General features: G+C 40.2%; 2 long non-coding RNA genes across 2 annotated transcripts in view; one reads left to right on the top strand and one right to left on the bottom strand.

Moving 5' to 3' along the window:
* Positions 1-20,797, bottom strand: part of LOC117941969 — a 23,693-nt gene extending 2,896 nt beyond the window's left edge. Inside the window, exons 1-2 of the long non-coding RNA XR_004656021.1 lie at positions 20,679-20,797; positions 1,559-1,565 (exon numbers count right to left, since the gene is read on the bottom strand). This is a non-coding gene — a long non-coding RNA (uncharacterized LOC117941969). The remainder of the gene's footprint in view (positions 1-1,558; positions 1,566-20,678) is intronic.
* Positions 5,547-18,591, top strand: LOC117941968. The gene is made up of 3 exons (XR_004656020.1): positions 5,547-5,559; positions 7,987-7,992; positions 18,454-18,591. It is a non-coding gene; the product is annotated as an uncharacterized LOC117941968 (long non-coding RNA).
* Positions 20,798-21,460: the final 663 nt, after the last annotated feature.

Genomic DNA, 21,460 nt, shown 5'->3' with positions numbered 1-21,460 from the left:
TTATTTAGACAGAAACAGAGAGGAAAAAGGAGAGAGAGGGGAAGGGCCCAGGGCCGGACTTGAACCCTGCGCCTCTCTTGTTTTTCTGATTCTGGAGACATTTTGGTCCCCAGAAATAGCTGCAGAGTGTCCAATCCTCGCTTTCACCCTGCTCTCTGAAGGTAAAATCCACGCCTATCTGCTCAGTGAAGATGTCAGAGATAGGTACAGGCAGCTGTGGAACCGCACCCGTTGTAAGTCTGAGACATAGGCAGCTGCCCAGAGGAAGAGAGGCTTTGTAGGAGAGGCTCTGAGATGATGTTATATTCTGGCTTCTGCTTAGAAGTGATCAATTTACGCCTCACAGCAACCTAACACAATATGATCTCTATCTCTTGTTTGATATCTATCTTGGCAAAAATGTCATTTTTATAGAACTTAACTTTCTGAGACTGAGACACTCGCCGACGCGTAAAAACAGCACCTCTGATTCATAGTTCATCATTCAATTCATCATTTTTTAACCATAACAGCTAGCGACTCACCAAAAGTTGCGTCTAAAACCTGACGAGTTAGCGGTTGCGGAAGTCTCTTCCGGGTCTTTCTAGCCTCTACAGGTGATTTTCTATTGAGCCTGGAACTTTCAGCCTCTTTCGGGGTCGTTGGGCTTAAATGGGCTTAAATCTAAACTGTTACATCCAAGATTGATCCACTTTATGTCCATAATTCATTGCGTTTTGGCTCATGTCTGCCGCTAGCTCGCGGCTCCGTCTCTCCTCTGTGTCTGTTTTGGGAAATAAAGGCCCCAGTATGCCCATATATGGGAGTTAACGTCAGAGGGGACAAAAAGGACAATTGGCTGTATGGAAGGCCGAGAGAAGCACTATTTAGACACGCATTTGCTTGTGTAGCATTGCTGTGGGTGTAATATCAATAAATATGACATTATTTTGTTATTACTGGCATAAGTAAATGTCATGAGAGCAAAAGCGTCTTGACTTTCTTTGAAAAAATGTATGTATTTTGTCAACTGTATAAGTTATAATGATTATTTCTTCACAGTGTGAATCCCAAGACATATGAGAAGTGTTTTAGAAAGGAAAAAGGCCTATTTATCACTGTGATATCAACACATATCTGGAAGATTCATGTTCTGTTTTACTTATTTATTTGTCTTTAAGGCCCTACAACCTTTTTTAACATGCAATGTGATACACCTGATGTCTCACCTGTTCCCCGTTACCTCATTACCTCATGTGTTTAACCCCTGTGTTCCTTTTGTCTTGTGTCAGATCGTTTTGCCAGTTGACGTGATGTGTAGGTCGTCTTGTTTGTCTGTTTTCCTGCCTGAATGAGCCTGCTGCCCGTTCTCGTGTTCCCAGTGAGTTTTTCCCCGTGAAGTTTTCCCTGCCCTTCCATCGTCTTCCTCCCGTGCCTGGTTTTTGTTCCCTGTGTTCTCTGTGGACTATTAATCAATAAAACCCTGTGCACCCGCTACTTCCTGCCTCCTCTTCCCTGCGTTTGGGTCCTCATTCCACCTGGCCGACCGGACCCCCCGACCCAGACCAGCCGACAGGACTCCCAGACTGACCGACAAGCCCCCACAACCTCTACCTTATGTCCAGCACCTCTGACCCCCGGCTGGCGCTCGGTGGCCCTGGCCCCCGGCTGAAGACCAACGTTTTTCGCCCTCAGTCGGCGGGCAATACGATGGTTTCTGTACACAGTCTTGTACCTTTTCCTTTTTACAGTAAAAAAGTGTTCATTCAAATTTTTTCATCTCGTAGTTGGTTGGCTTGGTTCCAGTCTTAAAACTCATTTCGAACAGCCAAATCTGACTTGATTGACGATATCCTGACTCAGGTACAGTCCTTGTATGGCATGTTATGAACTGCATGGTGTGCTATGCTAGAATGGAAAGCTTGACAGCGGTAGCAACAGTAGCCAAGGGGGCAGGGCTTAGCAAAGGTTCAATTGTGCTCCTCTTTTACTTCTTAAGTAAGTTCATGTTTTCTCTATTGTGAGCTTAGGAGTTCTTCTCCAGGAACTCACATTGTGAAACCCACATTCTAAATGTCTAGATCATTCAGAAACGCATTTGGAGTCACTTTTTAGAAAATATGTCTTGTAAATATGTCTATAGCCAAATGAAGCTCCGTAAACCCGTGTCTTTATTTTCTGAGCCCACTAGATGGCGGCCTCTGTTCAACAAAGGGTTGAGAATATACTGAAATGCACTGTCTTAGGCCTTTCTATTAAAACCAAGAGCGCCATCTAGTGGGATCAGAAAATAAAGACACTGGTCACAAAGCTTCATTTGGCCATCACGGTGGCCATTGGTCAAAATCGCATGAATCAAAAACAAATTAAAACATTTTTGGAATTGTCTCCTTTTCCATAGATACATATCCAATATAATTTTTAAAAACCCTTACTTTTGTAGTAATGACCCTGGGATTCAGATTAAAGGAAGGACTTGTTGGTGTCTTATTCATTAAATACATTAAAAATACATTAAAAAATGCTCTGATCCTAGAAACGCCCATCAATGTGTGTCTGTATTCTATGAGTCATCAGTAGACAGACGCCAGAGCCTTGATGGTTGGACCTATGATAGCCCAGCCAAGATATCAGCCATTCTGTTTGCATGAAGTGTTTTCCCCCAGTTCTACTTCATCAGAGCATTACAGTCACACGGCCCCTACTGATGTACTATTACCATTATGTTTGAAAGAGACGTCTCATTTTCTTCCTAAGTGGCCAATCAGCGTTGCCTAAGAGAACGCTATTCATGTGCATCTGTCCTCCAAATAGATTCCCCAACCACAAAGCCACAGCTGTGTTGAAGGGAATATTTTGCAGGTCAAAGTGACACTAATTGATATTGAGTTTTACAGGTGTGTTTATCAAGATGGGTTGCATTCTTCCCTCAAAACGCCAAGGACTCCATCGGCTTCTCAACAGCAAACCAATGTGGACGCTCTGGGGCTTATACCATCTGCCCTTTTAGGTATTCCACACTCAAGGTGTGTTTCGCTAACCAGTGTGTTTAAATTTGATTACAGATGCCGTTCTCCTAAAACAAGCAACCGGCAGGTTGAAACATTCAAGACCAAGGTTGGTTCATGTCTGTGGAGGAAAAACAACCCAAGGATATCCTTTTTTATTTGAATAGAAGAGAAAAGATTTGGTGATTTCTTTATTGTGAGGCTGGGTATATTCCTTGCAGAGGCCAGAACAAAAAGCTAAACACATGAAGCCGTGAACCTGAGGAAACTCTAATGGATAAATTTGGGACACAGCATTAAATGTAAATGTGCTGTATTTATATAGCGCTTTTCTAGTCTTAACGACCACTCAAAGCGCTTTTACATCATACTGGATACATTCACCATTCACACCCGTTCATACACTGTGGCCGAGGCTGCCGTACAAGGTGCCACCTGCTCATCAGATAAACACTCACACACATTCACAGAATCGGGGGCAACTTGGGGTTCAGTGCATGGGACTGAACCACCAACGTTCCGATTGGCAGACAACTGCTCTACCACTGAGCCACAGCCGTCCCCATTAATTGATAATTACTCATAATGTTCTATGATTTCTATGTTTGCACATGAAGCAGATCAAATGAAATCAAATCAGTGTGTCCATGCATACAAAAACAAGAATGCACACATGACTTGAGAGCAGTGTCACAGAAAGAACAAGGGCATGGAGAGAGATGCTGAACAACAACAGCCCAGGATGACAACACAACTGATTAGCCCAGCAGTGCTCTGAGCTAAATGCTAACAACGACATGCTAACATGCTCATGCTGATTTTCAGCAGGTACAATGGTCACCATGGTCACCATCTGAGTTTAGCATGTCAAGATGCTAACATTTGTTTTTTTTGCAATAAACCCAAAGTACAGATGGGAATGTCATTAATTTTGCAGGTATTAATAGCAAATTCAAAAAGTAGCAGATTAGAAAAAAGAAAGGTTTCTACTAAAATATGAGCCCAGTTTGACTTTCCCCTTTCATCTAAATCATCCATGGACTGTAACGGCAATGCTGGCATGTAGCGTCTACAATAGTAGATTTAATAAATAATAATCAAGTAATACCAAAATATGTAACAATAGGAAATAACTCAAAGTGTTGCATCATTAAAAACATAATTTTGTGTAAAAGGTGAAGGAGTGATAGAACTGAACAATGAGTTTTATTAAATAACATAAATTTGAGACCTTGGAACACCACCCATCAAAACATGACATTTGATAGCCAATTAATTAATTATTATAATCTAATCATAATTTGAAGGCTAAGTTCCCCAAATGTACCATTGACCAAATATTTTGGTCCACACACAGATCTCAAGAAAAAGTTATTGTTGTCTACTAACTACACAACTAATTTAGTAACCAGACAAACAAATGAATTCATGATCAAGAAATGAATGGATAAAAGAGTACAATGATTGCTGAATGAAAAAAATAGAACAAACTATTAATTAAAACCATGTAGATCTGGTGGAAACACTAAATTAAACATTTCCTTGATGTTTACAAATTGTATTAAACTTTAATAGATTAAGGTGGTATTAATGTAACTTTTTAACAATCAAACAACAGCTAGGCCATTCCCACTGTGTGCATGCCTCAGAACGCCTGTTCTTCTCGCACTTTGGTGTAACTTTGGCAAGCAAGTATGATTTCCTAGGGGGAAGTAGTTTATGGGGGATTTGGTGAAACTCATATTTTATTTTAATTTTATTTATTTCTCTTTGTTAACTTGAATGAAACTTTGTCGCTTCTCCTTCTCCTCTTCTCGTAGGCTAGTTGTAAATTGAAGGTTTGTCACTCAATTTCCATCAGTGCCCTAGGGGTCATCTGCCGTTTCTGAAGTGGAACTTTCGTCATTATGTTCGCACCCAACAGGCATTTTGCATAAAAACTGTGAGCCATGTAACACACTGGCACACAAGGTCCGTGCCTTGGCCTGAGATCGTTTTTGTGTGTTAAAACATTATCAGAAACAGTGCACCGCTAAATGAGAAGACAATTAAATATCCACAAGCTATACAAGTCTTGTGAAAAAAATGTGTAGTGTCAGCTTTATAGTGGAAGCTAATGTAAGTCACACTTTAGAGCAGCTAAACAAACCATGACAGACTAAAAGCTATTCTTTGATAACTAAATACAATGTGCAGTGTCTGTAGCTTTAAATGCTATTTAGGGGGGAGAGGCGAGCAAGGTGGAGGGTGGGGGTGTGGCCTTGACAGACTGCCATGCTTCAGTCCGTTTGCAAACCATGATGTCTCTCTCTTTTTCATTGGCGGACGTCATTCTGGTGTGCATTTGTGAAGGCCATCTCAAAGCTCTTGTTCCTGCCCCAAGGAGCGAGAATCAAGGATCAAAGAGGGATCTCTGAGGAGCCGTGAGCGAGGATACACATGAGCAGCTTTCCTGGAAGCCGTGCAGCTAAAAGCTGTTGCTAACTTCCCGTAACTCTAAAGAGGAGTGGTCATCTCATCCCTCTAAAAACCGATTTCTTCGTCTCCTGACATGATTTCCTTCACTTGCTTGGTCCCACTAAAGAAGCATGGGAGAGATTTGAGGAAGGGAAGGGAAGTGAACAAAACGTTGATGCAATTTAAGAACCTGAGACGTACCCTAAGTAGCTGATAGTGGACTTTGGGAAGAAGCCCACAGGATCATGGTGAACAGGTACAGGTACAGGTGTCTGCTTCACAGAGGATTTACTGTGGTCATCTCACGACAACACCATGGCATCATTATCAACTTCAATCACATGTGACAACAGCATCCCTGCCCTCTGAAACTCAAAGATCAACCTGGTTGAACTTAGGGTTACAATTTGGGTGTAGCACGCTGTATATGTCAGCTGAACTCAGCCATGAGTTCCACCCACACTTGAGTGGCTTCAGGCTGCTCATCAAGTTGCTAAAGTCCTTTTCACACCTGCACCACCGAGAGCATTCTGACCAACACCACTTGGTTTGGCGTATGGAATAGCAATCTGATAATGTCTCAGCATGTATTCTCTCCAGATGTTCCTCCAAGGTTTAAAGTTTAATGTTCCAGGTTCTTTATTTGTCAAGTGCACAACAGTAACAGAAGTGATCATTGGTCATTGGCAATGGGTTTAACCCTTTTTCACAAGAGAAGGAAGCAGCTTCCGAAATCAAAGCATCAAGGAGTAAAGAGAGGAAAGTTTAGTGATCCATTGAGAACCTACCAAAATGTTACTTAAAGGCTAATTTCAGGTTTCTTAAACTTTCAACCTGACACCATCTCCTTCCACTAAAAGTGATTTTTTTTATTGATTTTCTTTAGGCCGTTTGTAGATGTTACTTTACTCCAGCCGTAGGAAGAGACCTGAGGCCTTTTCTTAAAGGCTGTTAATGTGCACGGTTACTGTTTGCTTATCTTCATTTCCATCCATGAGTCTTCTTCCGCCCCCGCTCTCGGAGGCTTTAGGAGTATTCTTTCTTTATTTCTACTCATAGCCATTTGTGGGTGTCTCCAAAATATTAAGTTTTGGATCCTGCTGGCATTGGTAGCTGAATGTTTTCAGACATGATGTTGTAGTCCGGAGTGCAAATCATGTAATGCCATGGTGATGGAACTTACTGACATTTTCTGAACACTGACATTTTCTTCCTCCCATTTTGAGAACAACTAAAACAAGTATAAAGCATCAAGAATTCAAGTTGGTTAACTGACTTTGAATCTTAACATCTTCTTAATTTTTAAGCATTTGGAAGCCAATTAGCAAGTAAGCGTTGAGTAAGCATGACAAAGAGCTCCATCCAGTTTGAAGCTAATTACTAAACAGGTACTATCCCTTCTATTGTTTGTTGCAATGGTAATGCAACAGCACTTGTTATTTGGGGTCCAATGAAGGAAGTGAGTGAAACATTATCATTATCAAGGCCAAAGCAGCCTCTATTATGTTGTTCAGTGTTTTGAGGTATTTGCTACTGTCCAGAAAAACGTTTTCCTACATAATGTATTATTGTTGGATATGCAGTCTGCACACAAAAACACACAATCAACTAATAAGTAAATACAGTTTTCTTTTTCAAAGAAGATGTAAAACCAGCCTCTAACTGCAACCACCCTGGACTCAAACAGCATTAAAAGGGAGCCAATTCTTTACCAAGTGAGTGGAAGGACAAATAAACAGCGTAACATAAATTTCCTGCAGAGGTTGCAGCATTCAGTGGTGACTTTTATAGCTTGAAAGTGAGAGGGGAGGCGCTATCAGACTATTGGGCTTTATTACAGTGGGTATAATAGGGCTGGCTGGAGAGTTTTATATGTTTCTGTCTCGCTGAGCGCCATCGCATCTCTCCATTCTCCACCAGTGTGATTGTTGCAGCGGCAGGTTGTCTGTGATAGGCTATTGTGCCCACTCTCCAAAAACCCTTCACCTCAGCTGTGATGCAGCCTATTCTCTCTTCTCCAGCCTCTGCTGATTTCCCTCCCCCCTTCCCTCTCCCCTTTTTTCCCCTTCTGTATAAAGAGCTCTATCTATCAAAGCCAGGCCAAGACTCAATCTCTTGCCGGCACTCCGGCCTTCGATCAACTATCTGTGAAAACAGCGGCTTATAGAGCTGAGGCATATGCGAGGGCTCCCGCGATTACATTTTAGATCTACCACAGGAAAAGTCTTACACATGCGCGCACACACACACCAGCACACACACACACACACACACACACACACACACACACACACACAAACACAAAGACCTCAACCCTGAGTGCCTAAATCCCACCTCCACACCCTTCTCCTTAACCCCTTAAAAATGGCCCTTTAATTTACCTGCTCATCAAGGGACAGTTCACCCCCAAAACCCAAAACCTCTTCACTCAAATTTAATAGAACTGGATGGCACTAGTTTGTACTGCTCAAAGCAGCAAAAGAAACAGCAATGTCGCTTTCTAGAAATCATAGTCTATATCCACATCATGGTCTCATGGCAGTTTGTGGTAATGTTTACATACTTTTTAATCTATTGATTTGTGTACATGGACATCCTGTTTTTTCTTTGGTGGTCAGCACGTAATGGGATGGCATTTACAAGGAGGTTGGGTTTAGGAAAAGAAGGATGGAGAAAGGAAAGGTCACACACGGGACAACAAGGGGGTGTGGGACAACAACGGGACATTTGGGTTTAGGAAGAGAACAAGGGAAAAGGAAACGTCACACGCCAGAGATGATTCTGATACATTAGTTTAAAAAGCGTGCTGACCACCACGGGAAAAAAAACTGTGTCCTTGTCCACGAATCAACAGATTACTGTTTTCTGTACACGACTAAAACAACTTTTGAATGTACACACGTTCCACCAAAAACAAGAGACACCATTGGCTCTGTCCAGTGCTTAGTACCACCCATGAAGATTGTGATTGGTTAAAAGAAATGCCATTAAACCATAGAAGGCTTTTCTCCCATCAAGGAAGGCCAGACCCCCCCCCCCTGCAGCGCTGTAGAGGAAAGTCTGGCAAAACTGGACTCAGAAATCATGACACTGTTACTTAATATAGAAAGAAAATGATCTCTACATTAACTGCTCCCAACCAGGAATGTGGATTATCTTGAGTAAGAGGGTCATATTCTCTGGTAGGAGACATTACTGTTGACATTTTTAAATGTAGTTTTTTTTTAAGCTTGGGGGATCAAAGGCGAGTGTCATCTAGTTCCATTATTTTGGTTAAAAGGCAGACATCTCCAACACGGAGAAACTCACCGCGAAACTACCTAGATTGACAAACATACAGATAAGAGTAAAAATAAAAATAAACTGTATTTTGGAATTAACTGTCTCTTAGTTTTAAGTGGTTTTAAGATTGAACTATGATGATGATGATGATGATGGTTAAGAAACAGCACCAGGAATGCCCCCGAAGGTGGAAATAAACTATGCCAATCCCAAGAAAACCTTTTGTCTCTGTTGTGTGTAACTGGCAGAAGCATTTTAAAATCAGTTGGTTTGATGTCCTATCCTAAGTATTGTATCTTAACTTAATTTATACTGTATATGTAGTATGAAACTGGGAAAAAATAGATTAGGATATAGTGTCACTAATGAATACAATGATCACAAAACTATGGGGTCTTATTTTTGTTGCTCTGACATTATTGTTATATAACATTGTCACCTAGTTAATAGATGAAATCTGGGAATAACAGAAAGTAAAAAAAACAAATGCAGGAGCAACAGTTAAAGAGATTGTACACAAGCCAATAGTTTATTCAGATTCTTTACTTTGTTATTACCCATTAATCAATGCCATAGCAACAATCTCCCCATAACATTCAGTAGCCATAGGCAGATATTGCAGTGAGCAAGAAATTGAAAGACATGGGCAATAGACTTTTAAAAACACTGTCCATAAACGTGTTCTGCAGAATTCTGAAATATCAGCGTTCTAGTCTGGTGATAGTGTTGCTAGATCGATGTCTCTGTGTTCACAGAGAAATGTTTGGCAGCCCAACGTGGCTCTGTGATGCCGGTTAGTGGGGTTGAAGAGGTTAAACATACAGTCATGCTAAATACAATACGTAGCTACAAATTGGTGAGGCAAGCTGTGAAATTGAAAAAGTGCAAGTGAGTTACAAAAAGCCTTAAAAGGCCTCATAAGATTATCACCACTTGAATTAACTTGCTTTTAATTACTTTAGTGCATGAAGGTAAATGCATGTAGACCCCAGAGTAACAGAGCAGATCTTACTCTAGTATTGATCACTTGAAAGGATACACCACTGACGTCCTCACTGGCTGTGCTTGTTTCCTTATCTGTGAGATAGGATGATTGGCTGTTAAAGAGAGGGAGTGGGAGATACTGTATAGAGGTAGGGAGTGTTAAGCTGGGCAAGGCTCAGTGGTTTGCCCCAGTCTCCTCTTCACACTGCAGGCCTGACTGCCGCCCAATATGGTAAGAACTTAATGCCACCAGGGACCCAGCCCATTTGAATGCTCAGGCTTCCTTTATCACAAGCACAAGTGGTGCAGAAAAATTGCTCAGGATTAATTCTGGAGGCCTTGCAAATACACACAGCTGGGATCAGTGCTTACAGCTTTCTCGGAGGTGGCACTCTTTTATAAACAGTGGGACGGGCCTTTTTCATTGAAGCTTTGAATTTTGTGTGGCTGAAGGGGGTGCCCGATTTGCTAATGCAACTTAAAATGGCGTTAGAAGACATAATAGCAGACATGTACAAAGTGATAAGGGAATTAAGGCTTTTTCGGCACTCCCCAAAACCCAAGTTTCCAGGAGGTTCCCAACTGTAAAGAGTTTTATCGTCTCGTTGGCTGTGAACTGTGCTGTGCCTGTATATATCATCTCGAAATGCAGTGCATGGAAGGATTTGGGTGGGTAAGTGTAAGATAGGATGGAGTGCAGCTGTAAGGAGGGTTTTCTCTTGCTACTGTATTTCTTTCACGGCGTCCATGGACAACAGGTGACACAGAAGTGAGGTAGGCAGTTGCAGCCCCAAACTTTCCCAGGACATGAGCACAGTCTGAGGACATCTCAGAAGAAGAATTCTTCTGAGTACTGATTAGGGCCTGGATAGAAACTGGTATGCCTGTAGGTCTGAAAGAACAGAATGACTGTCTTAGCACTAGTATAGCCTTGAGTAACCTCATGTTTTTATCTGCAATATCAATTACTTTTCTATTCAACGTCTGTCAGTACAGGACAAGTCGCATACCATAGCTAAAATGACAGAAAGGGTTTTGGCCAGAGTCTAATCCAAATGCAGTTGGTTTACCGAAGCAGATTTATACTTCAAGGGAAATCTACCAATTCCAGCAACAGCACAACAATCACTTATAATGTTTACAGGGGCTCTGGATTACTTACTTTTATTGCATTATTTTTTTTTATTTATTCACCTCAGTATTTTTACAGGCAAGTCCTTAAGGAGAGGGTCTTACTTTCAATGGTGGCCTGACAAGTGACAAAGCCACTTAGTGAAGGTAAGGAGGGCTAGGTAATAAAATACATTACACATACAGTAAATACATTTTAAAATAACATAACACACACAAGGTTTAACATAGGATACCTATAATTAGTGGGAATATAAACAAACCAATGTATTTCTGTACAACCCTCAGGCTGTGTCAATACAACACACATAAAAAGGTTTTCCGCAGGGTCTTAAAAAGTCTAACATTTCTAAATAAATGTTTTAAGCCTTCAAAGTATTGTGTTCTAGGTCTTAAATCATTTTGTTTGTTTGTTTTGTGTTCTTTCCCTACATCCATGTAACACTACCTCTAATACTCATTGAAATGCTCCTGCGGTGCTTTAAAACATTTTTATTTATTCTGTGGTGGTGTAGTTCTTTCTTTCACTCGTCCAAATATAATTTACTGTATTACAACTACAAATGAGAGCAACATGCTCTCTTATTTTGCAGCCAATTAGTGTTAGTGTACACAGACACAAACAGATTTTATTTGTTTGAATTTCATTCACAATGCTCTAATAAGTCTTAAATTTGACATGGTGAAACATAGACACCCTGACACATACACACACACACACCACAGCACTTCTACACACAGCCTGAAGGTGTGATACTAGCAGCATACACTATCGCCCATCTAGTGGATTGCGCTTTGAGCACCAGTCCACACCACACAGCCAAGCTATCATGAGACTAGCAGCGTGAATGCACACACATTCACACAAACACACAGTTCAATAAACACGGACAATCATGCATCCCCCTCCCCCCTCCCCCACCCCTTTCATCACTTTCTCTTACACACACACACACACACACACACACACACACACACACACACAAACACACTGAGAGCAATCAGCACAGGCATTCCCCTTTCCCCTAACGTTGATGACACCGTTTCCATTTCTGTGCAGACAGTGGTCTGTAGCTGTGGCGCTATGGATTCTTACGGCCGGCACACTCCATCGGCCAGGGGCTTGCTTCCAGCCACATAGCTTTGTTTATGTGGAAAACCATATCAAAGTGAATTACTATTGAGAGGTGGCTAAATCAAATATGTGATGTGAGGAGAGAAGAAGAAAAACATCAAGTTTCCCATTTCAGAGTCGTTTGCCCTTGAATGTTATTCTAAAGCTGTTAATAATGAGTGCTTTTTATGATGTAATAGGGAGCGGCTCCCCCGAGGAGAGAGAGATATGGAAGTGGACGGACTCACTAACCATCAGGGAAAGCATAATTTCACTCAACTCCACCACACCGTGTTACTTGTACACTTGATAAAAGGTCATGTTACAATAAGCTGTGTATTTGTTGCACCGATGCCTGCTCAGACAAAAATAAGAGGTAATAGTAGCTGTCCACACAGCATTCTGGGACTGGAGAAAAACAGGCTCTGGTTTATTGTCATTTTTTTAAACCAATCACAATCGTCATTGGCAGCAACAAGCCACAGACGGAGCCGTGGTGACTCTGCAGAATGGCCTTAGAAAGTAACTTGTTTTGATGGAACATGTGTCCGTTCAAAAGTTGTTTTAGTCTTGCAACAGAAAACTCAAATTGGACAGATAGTCTAGCTAGTTGTCTGGATTTAACCTGCTAAACGGTGTAAAAGTGTTCACTGCAGAGGATTCCAACAGCGGGACGTACGACAGTCTGCTATGAGCTAAAAGACAAAAACTTGCACTTGGTCACTGTTGTCTGAAAAACAACACAGACGGGACTAATAGTTGCATTTACTAAAAACTGGTAAACCTTGAGAAGCATTCAAAGTTATTGTAAAATACTATTTTCTCATCTGTTTGTTGTTTAACAGCAACTTATTTTTTTCTTTTTGCGTAGCATATTTTCTTGGAATAGGATGGAAACAAGATCTTGGCTGCATCTGTCGCCGTGGTCCTGCTGCACTCCCTGCTACACCCTGCAATGCCCTGCAGTGTCCTGCTGCGTCCCACTATGTCCACCTATGCTATGCCACGTTACACCCTGACATGAACTACTACAACTACCATTTGTAGTCAATAGAATGAAATATCTAATCAATATCTAATTGTGACTGTTAATGGCGCTGTGTATCACACCCCCAACCGGCACCATCAGACACCACCTACCAAGGCACCACCTACCTACAAATAAAATCTAATTGAAGTTGAATTGACTGTTGAAAGAAGTAATTATTGTTAAAATTTACTGTTATCACATATTTTATAAATCATTAAAACCCCCCCCGTTTTTGCCGTTGAACCGAACGTTGAACCATGCCGTGACTCAAAACCGTGATCTGAACTGTGAGTTTTGTGATCCGTTGCTCCCCTAGTTCTGTTAAAATTTAAATTGTATCAATATCAATAAAAATGAACAATCTCTTTCACTACTGATTATGCAGAATAATATATTTTATATAACTGAATTATGGTTAGGGATGGATTAATGTGTTCATTGTTGTAGCTTGAATATGGGGTTAATATTTTATCTATAATATATAGTTATTTGAATACATCATCATCATTTATTAGTTGATTATGTGTTGTAATGTAAATCTGCAAAGTAACTAGAGCTGTCTAATAAAGTGGAGTGAAGAGCACAATATTTGCCTCTGAGATTTAGTGGAGTAGAAGTACAAAGTAACAGAAAATAGAAATTCTGTAAGACAAGTACTTCAAGATTGAATGAATCATTGTATTCCCAATTTTGATCAAAGTAATTGCAATTAGATATTTTACTCATATCGTGCAGCCCTAATACTAACATCACCATGTTGTCAGTAAAAATGTTAAGCAATGTAAGCATACCAGCTAAACTCTGGTTTGCAGGCTGATCTTTTACCTGCTAATGTTTACCATGGCTGAGATAGTTTACATAGTTACGTTATAGCATTTTCTAATTAGCAGTTAACACAAAGTATAGCTAAGGCTGATAGGATGCCATTAGTTTGGCAGTTATTTGGTCATGAAGCAAAGTATCGGACAAAATAAACCTGATAATGGTGCTAGATAAAAAGTCAGCGAATCACCAAAGTTATTTAGCAGTTTATCTTGAGGGAAACATGAATGATTACTTTGGTACTAAATTAAACAACAATCCATTAATTAGTTGTTGAGAACTTTCTGCATCGTCCACCTGTTGGTGTTAAAAAGTCAGGGAATCATCAAAGTAGTTTGGATTTTTTATTTTGACATCATGAATGTCAGTAAAAGATTTTGTGGCAATCCATCCAATAAATGTTGAGATATGTCAAATCCGCTAAAAAGGTGAAGAGGACTGACCCACAGAAGTAAACAAGGGAAGGAATAATCAAGGCGAGGAAATATCCAGTGTTCAGGACAGCTGAACCCAAACAGATTTCAGCCTTTTGCCTCAGCAAGATGGCTGGATGGATGGGTGTATTAAGTGAATATGTGTGATAGCTGTCAATCAGGCCACAGTGAGGTGAGGAAAGTCTGAGGGTAAGGGGGGCGCGCTCAGCTACAGCATCTCTTTAATCACCGAACGGGCTACTCATTACCTGCAACCATCCTTTCCAAAACTGACAGCCCGGCTCTCTTCTAGCCGCAGACAGCCGGTTCATTTCAATACACACTTCGCCGTCAGGTGCAATTGGCAGAGTACATAGGAACTGCTGTTTGTTTCCTACACGCCATTATCTTTTTACTTGATTTGAAACGTAAGCTCTCTTTTTCAACCCCTCACACATTGACACATACCTTGCTTCCTTCTCTAAGGATGTGGAAAAAGAGGATGTCATTAGCTCATGATACACAATCCTCTCCAACTGGCGGGAAATTACTGTCAGCGGGGCAGCCCGCCGCACCGCGAAAACAATGGATGGGCCACGACCAAATTAAAGCTCCATAAATCACAAGGTGTTTAACTACGCCACGCATGTGGTGTCTCAAACAAGGGGGGAAGAGATGGAGAGAGATGGAACGCCGATGGAGGGGTGTCACATTGTGAGGGAGTTTGGAATTGTGTGTGTGGGGGGGGGCTAATGACAGATTCATATGCAAGCACCAGCAGCAACATAGAAAAAGAAAGGGAGCAGATTTCTGTTTCGTAATGGGAGCCAGGATTAGTCTGTAGCACCAAACACCAGAGAGCAACACTACAGCTGCAACTGAGCCATTGTAGCCAGGTGAGACACAAATAACTGCCGCTTTACCTACAGCAGTCCAATGGGTGCTGAACTCAGCACATCATACTGTTCTTGTTCAATCTCTGAAGGTTTAGCCCTAGTATTCTTGCAACGCATTCTTTGTGTGTTTAATTCCAGTTGTGGTACATTCATGTGCTGGTTTGAAAGACATGTCTGTAAAAGAATAATGGATGTGGGTATTCTACTAGAATCCTTTAGCTGCTGTGCTCCAGAAGACTCTTGGAAGTCTAGGAGGTGGAGTAGTACACACGCACACACACACACACACACACACACACACACACACACACACACACACACACACACAAACACACCAAAACACCAGTGTTGGACAAGTTACTTCCAAAATGTAATATGGCATATATTACTAGTTACTGTCATGTAAGAGTAATTAGTTAAATTAAATAGTACTGTCCCTGAATTGTAATGTGTTACACTACGTTTGTATGGGGCGCCGTTTATAAAGCGGCTCACGCTGAAAATAACAGCAACATTTTGTCACATTTAGCTTTAAATAATGTTTAAAAAACTGATATGAAATTTTGAGGGTCACTTTCTTGCACATTTACAACAATATTTGTCAACTTGGAAATATTTTAAATAGTTAAATCCAAATATTAAATGTTACACCTAAATGTTAAATGTTGAATCTAAATCTAAATGTTAAATCTAAATGTTAAATCTAAATCTAAATGTTGAATCTAAATATTAAATCTAAATCTAAATGTTAAATCTAAATCTAAATCTAAATAATAAATCCAAATATTAAATCTAAATCTAAATTTAATCTAAATGTTAAATCTAAATGTTAAATCTAAATCTAAATCTAAATGTTTCGGTGAAACTAAATATATAGCTAATATGCAAATTAAATGCCGGTAACCGGAAGTACCAAAATAAAAGCTCGAGGAGGTCAGAGTATGTTTATATTGTCAAATAACGAATAAAAATCATCTCATCCGGGGATATGGACTCTTGAACTTGGATAAACGTGATAATAACTACCTAAAATAATAAACACAGTTGCGGAAACTGTATTTGAAGAGTTCTTTGAGTTTTTAGTGTCACTTTACGAATGGTGTCGGACTTATAGCCACTAAAGCCACGGGGGTCTCACTTTGACTGGTCTGTCACGTTTGCTTGCATTAAGGTCAGCAAGAGCCTATCCCCGCCCGCCCCCGACAAGGCACGGTACGGTACTGTTGGCCATGGTCACTCTGCAAAATGTCCAACGAATCAGCGTTAACCGAGAACATCGGCAGAGCCGTCCCGGTGGCTGTCCAAAATTATTCAACAGCGACGGTACTGTTGGCCACGGTCACACTGCGAAATGTCCAATGAATCAGCGTTAGCCGAGAACATCGGCAGAGCCGCCCCGGTGGCTGTACAAACTTGTTCAACAGTGATAGCAACAACCTCAGGGCCACCGCAGGACACCTCGGTAAGCATGTTTTCCAAAACACGTAGCTAACATTGGATTGTTGTCAAGGCTAACTTAACTAAACTAGCTAACGGTAGCTAGCCAGTAGAGATTTGCTACTACCTTGACAACTATACAATGCTAGCTCCGTGATTTAGAAAACATGCTTACCGAGGTGGCCTGCGGTGGCCCCGAGGTTGTTGCTGTTAAATAAGTTTGTAGAGCCACCAGGACGGCTCTGCCGATGTTCTCGGCTAACGCTGATTCGTTGGACATTTCGCAGAGTGACCATGGCCGACAGTAGCTTACCGTACCTTGTCGGGGGCGGGCGGGGATAGGCTCTAGCTGGCCTTGATGCAAGCAAACATGACAGATCAGTCAAAGTGAGCCCCCCCCCCTGGTGACTGCCTATAGTGGCTATAGGTCATAATTCCCACACCATTCATAAAAGTGACACTAAAAAGTCAAAGTACTCTTAAAATATAGTTTCTCCAACTGTGTTTATTATTTTAGGTAGTTATTATTACGTTCATCCAAGTTCAAGAGTCTATTTCCCCGGATGAGATGATTTTTATTCGTTATTTGACACTATAAACATACACTGACCTCCTTGAGCTTTTATTTTGGTACTTCCGGTTACCGGCATTTTATTTGCATATTAGCTAAATATTTAGTTTCACCCGAAACATTTAGATTTAACATTTAGATTTAGATTTAGATTTAGATTTAGAATTTAGATTTAACATTTAGATTTAACATTTAGATTTAGATTTAGATTTAGATTTAGTATTTAGATTTAACATTTAGATTTAACATTTAGATTTATATTTAACATTTAGATTTAGATTTAGATTTAATATTTAGATTTAACATTTAGATTTAGATTTAATATTTAGATTTAACATTAAGATTTAGATTTAGATTTAACATACAGATTAAGGTTTAATATTTATATTTAACATTTAGATTTAGATTTAGATTTAGATTTAACATTTAGATTTAGATTTAACATTTAGATTTAGATTTAGATTTAACATTTAACATTTAGGTGTAACATTTAATATTTGGATTTAACTATTTAAAATATTTCCAAGTTGACAAATATTGTTGAAAATGTGCAAGAAAGTGAAGAAAGTGACATTATTTAAAGCTAAATGTGACAAAATGTTGCTGTTATTTTCAGCGTGAGCCGCTTTACAAACGGCGCCCCAAACGTTTGCGTTACCTTTAAGTTACTTTCACCGAAATAACAGCAGAAGTTTGACTCTGCAGCTAGTCTGTGAATTTTAACACATGATTTATAAAGTCTCTTTATCCACTGTAATACTGTGTTTAGTTAATATGAATGTGCAAAGTAACTCCAGCTATAAAAAGTAAGTAAAACATACAATAGGCAAGTAGGAGAATGAAAATACTCAATTAAATGTACCAGTTGAATGGAAGTACGGCATTGTTGTAAAATGTTTGTTTAAAGCACTTGAATAAAAAATCATATTCTTTAGTTTAAAACAGTCTAAAGGAAATGGTCAATTATAGTGTGATTAAAACTCACCATCTACATTATGCACAGTACTTAATTTACAGCTGATATGTGAAAAGGTACACAACTTTTTTAACGGTAAGTTAGTTTTACTGCAAACCGTCACAGGAAGAGCTTTTAATTTAAAGTAGCTCACACTGAAGTTGTCCGTTGTGTATTCTTGCTAACTTACTGAGACAAACATGACGCGCTAGTAGATGCAAACACATGTATGTCTGCTTACTTTGTCTTTTTTTATTATTTTTTGGGCATTTTTGCCCTTTATTTTGACAAGAAAGAGAACACATGAAAGGGGAGAGATAGCGGAAATGACATGCTCACAGTCAAACCACAAACTCTTAATATCTCTATAATAGAAACTGCAACATATTGAACAGTAAATGGTCACAGTATAAGACAAGAGTTTTTGGTCGTCATTTGAAGCCATTCCACTACAGCCATAGTTACTCTCCATGGCTGATAAAATCCAATGATAGTACGTGTAGCAAGTCTAAACATTATCTTTCAGCAGCTCAGACACACTGCTGTCCGAGGAGGTACCGTCACCCGTTGGGACACAGATGTTGTCCGTACCGTCTCTGGTTCTAACTCTGACCGTGGGAACAGAGACAGACAGCTTGCTTCAACGCAGTGTAAAAACTCCAGAAAAATAATATCCACCTCTCAAATGTATCTCTGCAGTCACCTAAACCATCGAATACAGCAGCAAGTAATAATATTCACAGCTAGTTTTGCTGTGTTGGTGAAGTCTTAAAAAGTCCACCAAATGTTGCATTAAATGCATTGTAACCTCCGTTACTGTATGGTATTAAAGAAATGTAATTAGTAAAGCGTTATATTATTTTGTTAAAGCAAAAAGGACTACTGTAATTGCGTTACCTTTGTAACATGTTAGTCCCAACACTGTTAAACACAGACCCAGGACGTGCGTCAATAGAACAGGACCCAACCTAGACCAGGTATATCATATAAACCTTGGATCTGAGCCCATACATGTCCCGGGTCGGGGTCTTGGGTTCTAGGGTTGGGGTAGACCCATAGAGACCCCCACTGCAGTTTGCAGAGTGTTTACCACTGTGAACCCCAGCAACCCCCGATGTTGCTTTTTCATACATCAGCAGACTAATTTGCCCAATCTTCACAGGTCTTTGTCTAAACGCTGGATACGCAGCAAATGTGCTAAAGGATCGTTCCTTAAAAAGTTGTCCCTGGGATTTTAACTCCTGGGAATGTGTTGGTTGAAAAAGTTGCTTTAGAGAGTAGGTCACAGTATTGCAGGGATCATCTAACACAGCCTTTTGGACAGGTTTTTTTCTAACTTTGATTGAATTTATGCTTCAAAATGTTTCAAAGCTAAACACTTCATGGAAAGAACTTTGAATTTCAAAGGAAATTAATTACCATGGTGATGACTAACCAATCCAATATGAGTGTTCGGTGCTAAATGCTTCTAAACAAACACTGCAACAACAACTGAATTGTGACAAATCAGTAAGTGGTGGAGAAAAGCAGATACCACCAAAACAGCTCTGATGGCCTCTAAAAGTCTATTGTGACTGCTGTGGTCACAGTCGTTTCCAATAAATGTGAAATTGTCTATGAACTCTCTCCAGCCTCTTTCTTTTTTCAGGTAAAATAATTGAGGTAGGAGTCGAGGTGCTGCAGACATCAGACACAACATTTTGATAGGAAGGACAGAGTAATTTTTGGGATCATTTTTTCAAGGGCACTTTGCCGCTTTCTCGAAGGTCCTCATGGATTTTCAATCAGTACTAACAGCAGTATTTGGTGACTGCTTCTCAGGAGAGGAGCTCACACAATGATATTTGACTTAGGGTTCAACAGGCCGTAGAGTCATTCAGACTTTGTCTTTTTCTTTTTTGCCTCATCATGGCTGAATGTACCATTTCAGACAGAATGGAAGCCTTTGTGCCATACGCTCTAACAACAGCCACGAAAATGACTTCTCATTACATAAAAGATATTTGGAGCAGTCTCTTCAATTACACATGGCCTGACAATTGGTTAGACCTGGAACTCGTTTTCACTGAAGAAGACAGATGGACAATTTTCAACTCTTAAATCTCACTGTGATAAGGAAAAGGACCATTTAGTGGACTGAACACCTTAGTACAGGGGAGGAGTTGTGTAGTGAAGATCATCAGAGTTATATTCAGTACAACACAGTGAGTACAGTCCAAGCCAGTGGAGCCTGCTCTGGCCTGCTCCATTCAGCTAATCAATGCTTTAAAGTTTGTACACACCAGTCGCGGTCCTCCTTTGTTTTCAACCAGTTTATATTTGTAAGGTGTTCAAACATGGGTAGTGAGGGAAACAAGAAATTCTTTCGGCCCATTGTTTTCCATGGGGTTTTTTGTTCAGCGACTCTATTTTACCGCCATTTGCTTCAGGCCTGGTCTTTGTGTCTCACCTCCAGCTGGAACCACTCCTCATGTCAATCTCATGTCACTGCCCACTAACCTAGATTAATATAACACACCTCTGTTAGCATCTCCCAACTACAGGCAACATTGGTTTCTTTTAACAATGACTACAATCTTTCAAACAGTTGTGTGCCTACCATTAGCTGGAAGACTTTGAACAGACTTTGAAAAGACTGAAGTCTGACACCATCTCACGTCTAAAGACAATCATCTCACATCTAACGTCTAGACGTCATAATATGTAAAGACTGGGGATTTAGCAAAAAATGTGACCTATGGTGCTAGCTAATAACTTGAAGGAAAGTCTGCTGATTTTCTGTTCTGCCGTACATGCAGATGAATGTCTCCAGTACCTGGAGGTCTGCGTTTATCCATCGGATAATCCAAAACTCCCGTTAGATGACTCGCTTCAGAAGGATTGACAATCAGCACCTTTCCATCTTTAGCAACCATAAACAACACTGGCTGTGGCTGTTTGCTGCTTGCTGTTTTGGTGCTGGAGGGAGCAAAGCCATTGGTGCATATCATACCTACTCTCTCTACCTTTACATGTCTTCATCTCTCCTGTGGAAATAAAGGCCTAACATGCGCAACAAAAATTATCTTAAAAAAAAAAAAGATAATTTTATTCTATGATAATATTGAACATGTTAGATGTTGTCTGAACATCCAGATGGGAAAAAGAAAGAATGAGACTTAGTTTTATGACCACCTTACACCAAACGATGGAAATGATGGGAGCGCCCCACCTCTAGCAAGACTCTCACAATGTCATTTAGATTTGGGAAATTCATCTAAAGTTGTTTGGTGTAAGGTTGGCATCAGTGGCCTTAATGTAAGCTGGTTCTACATCATGTACAATCAAGACTGATTGTGGAAAGCCTGAGGGCCAAAACATCCTCTGAATAAAAGAAAAAAT

Source organism: Etheostoma cragini, chromosome 3, assembly GCF_013103735.1.
Source record: "Etheostoma cragini isolate CJK2018 chromosome 3, CSU_Ecrag_1.0, whole genome shotgun sequence".
In the NCBI taxonomy this organism is placed as follows: Eukaryota; Metazoa; Chordata; class Actinopteri; order Perciformes; family Percidae; genus Etheostoma; species Etheostoma cragini.
The sequence above is the reverse complement of the archived record's forward strand: the minus strand, read 5'-3'. Positions and strand labels throughout refer to the sequence as shown.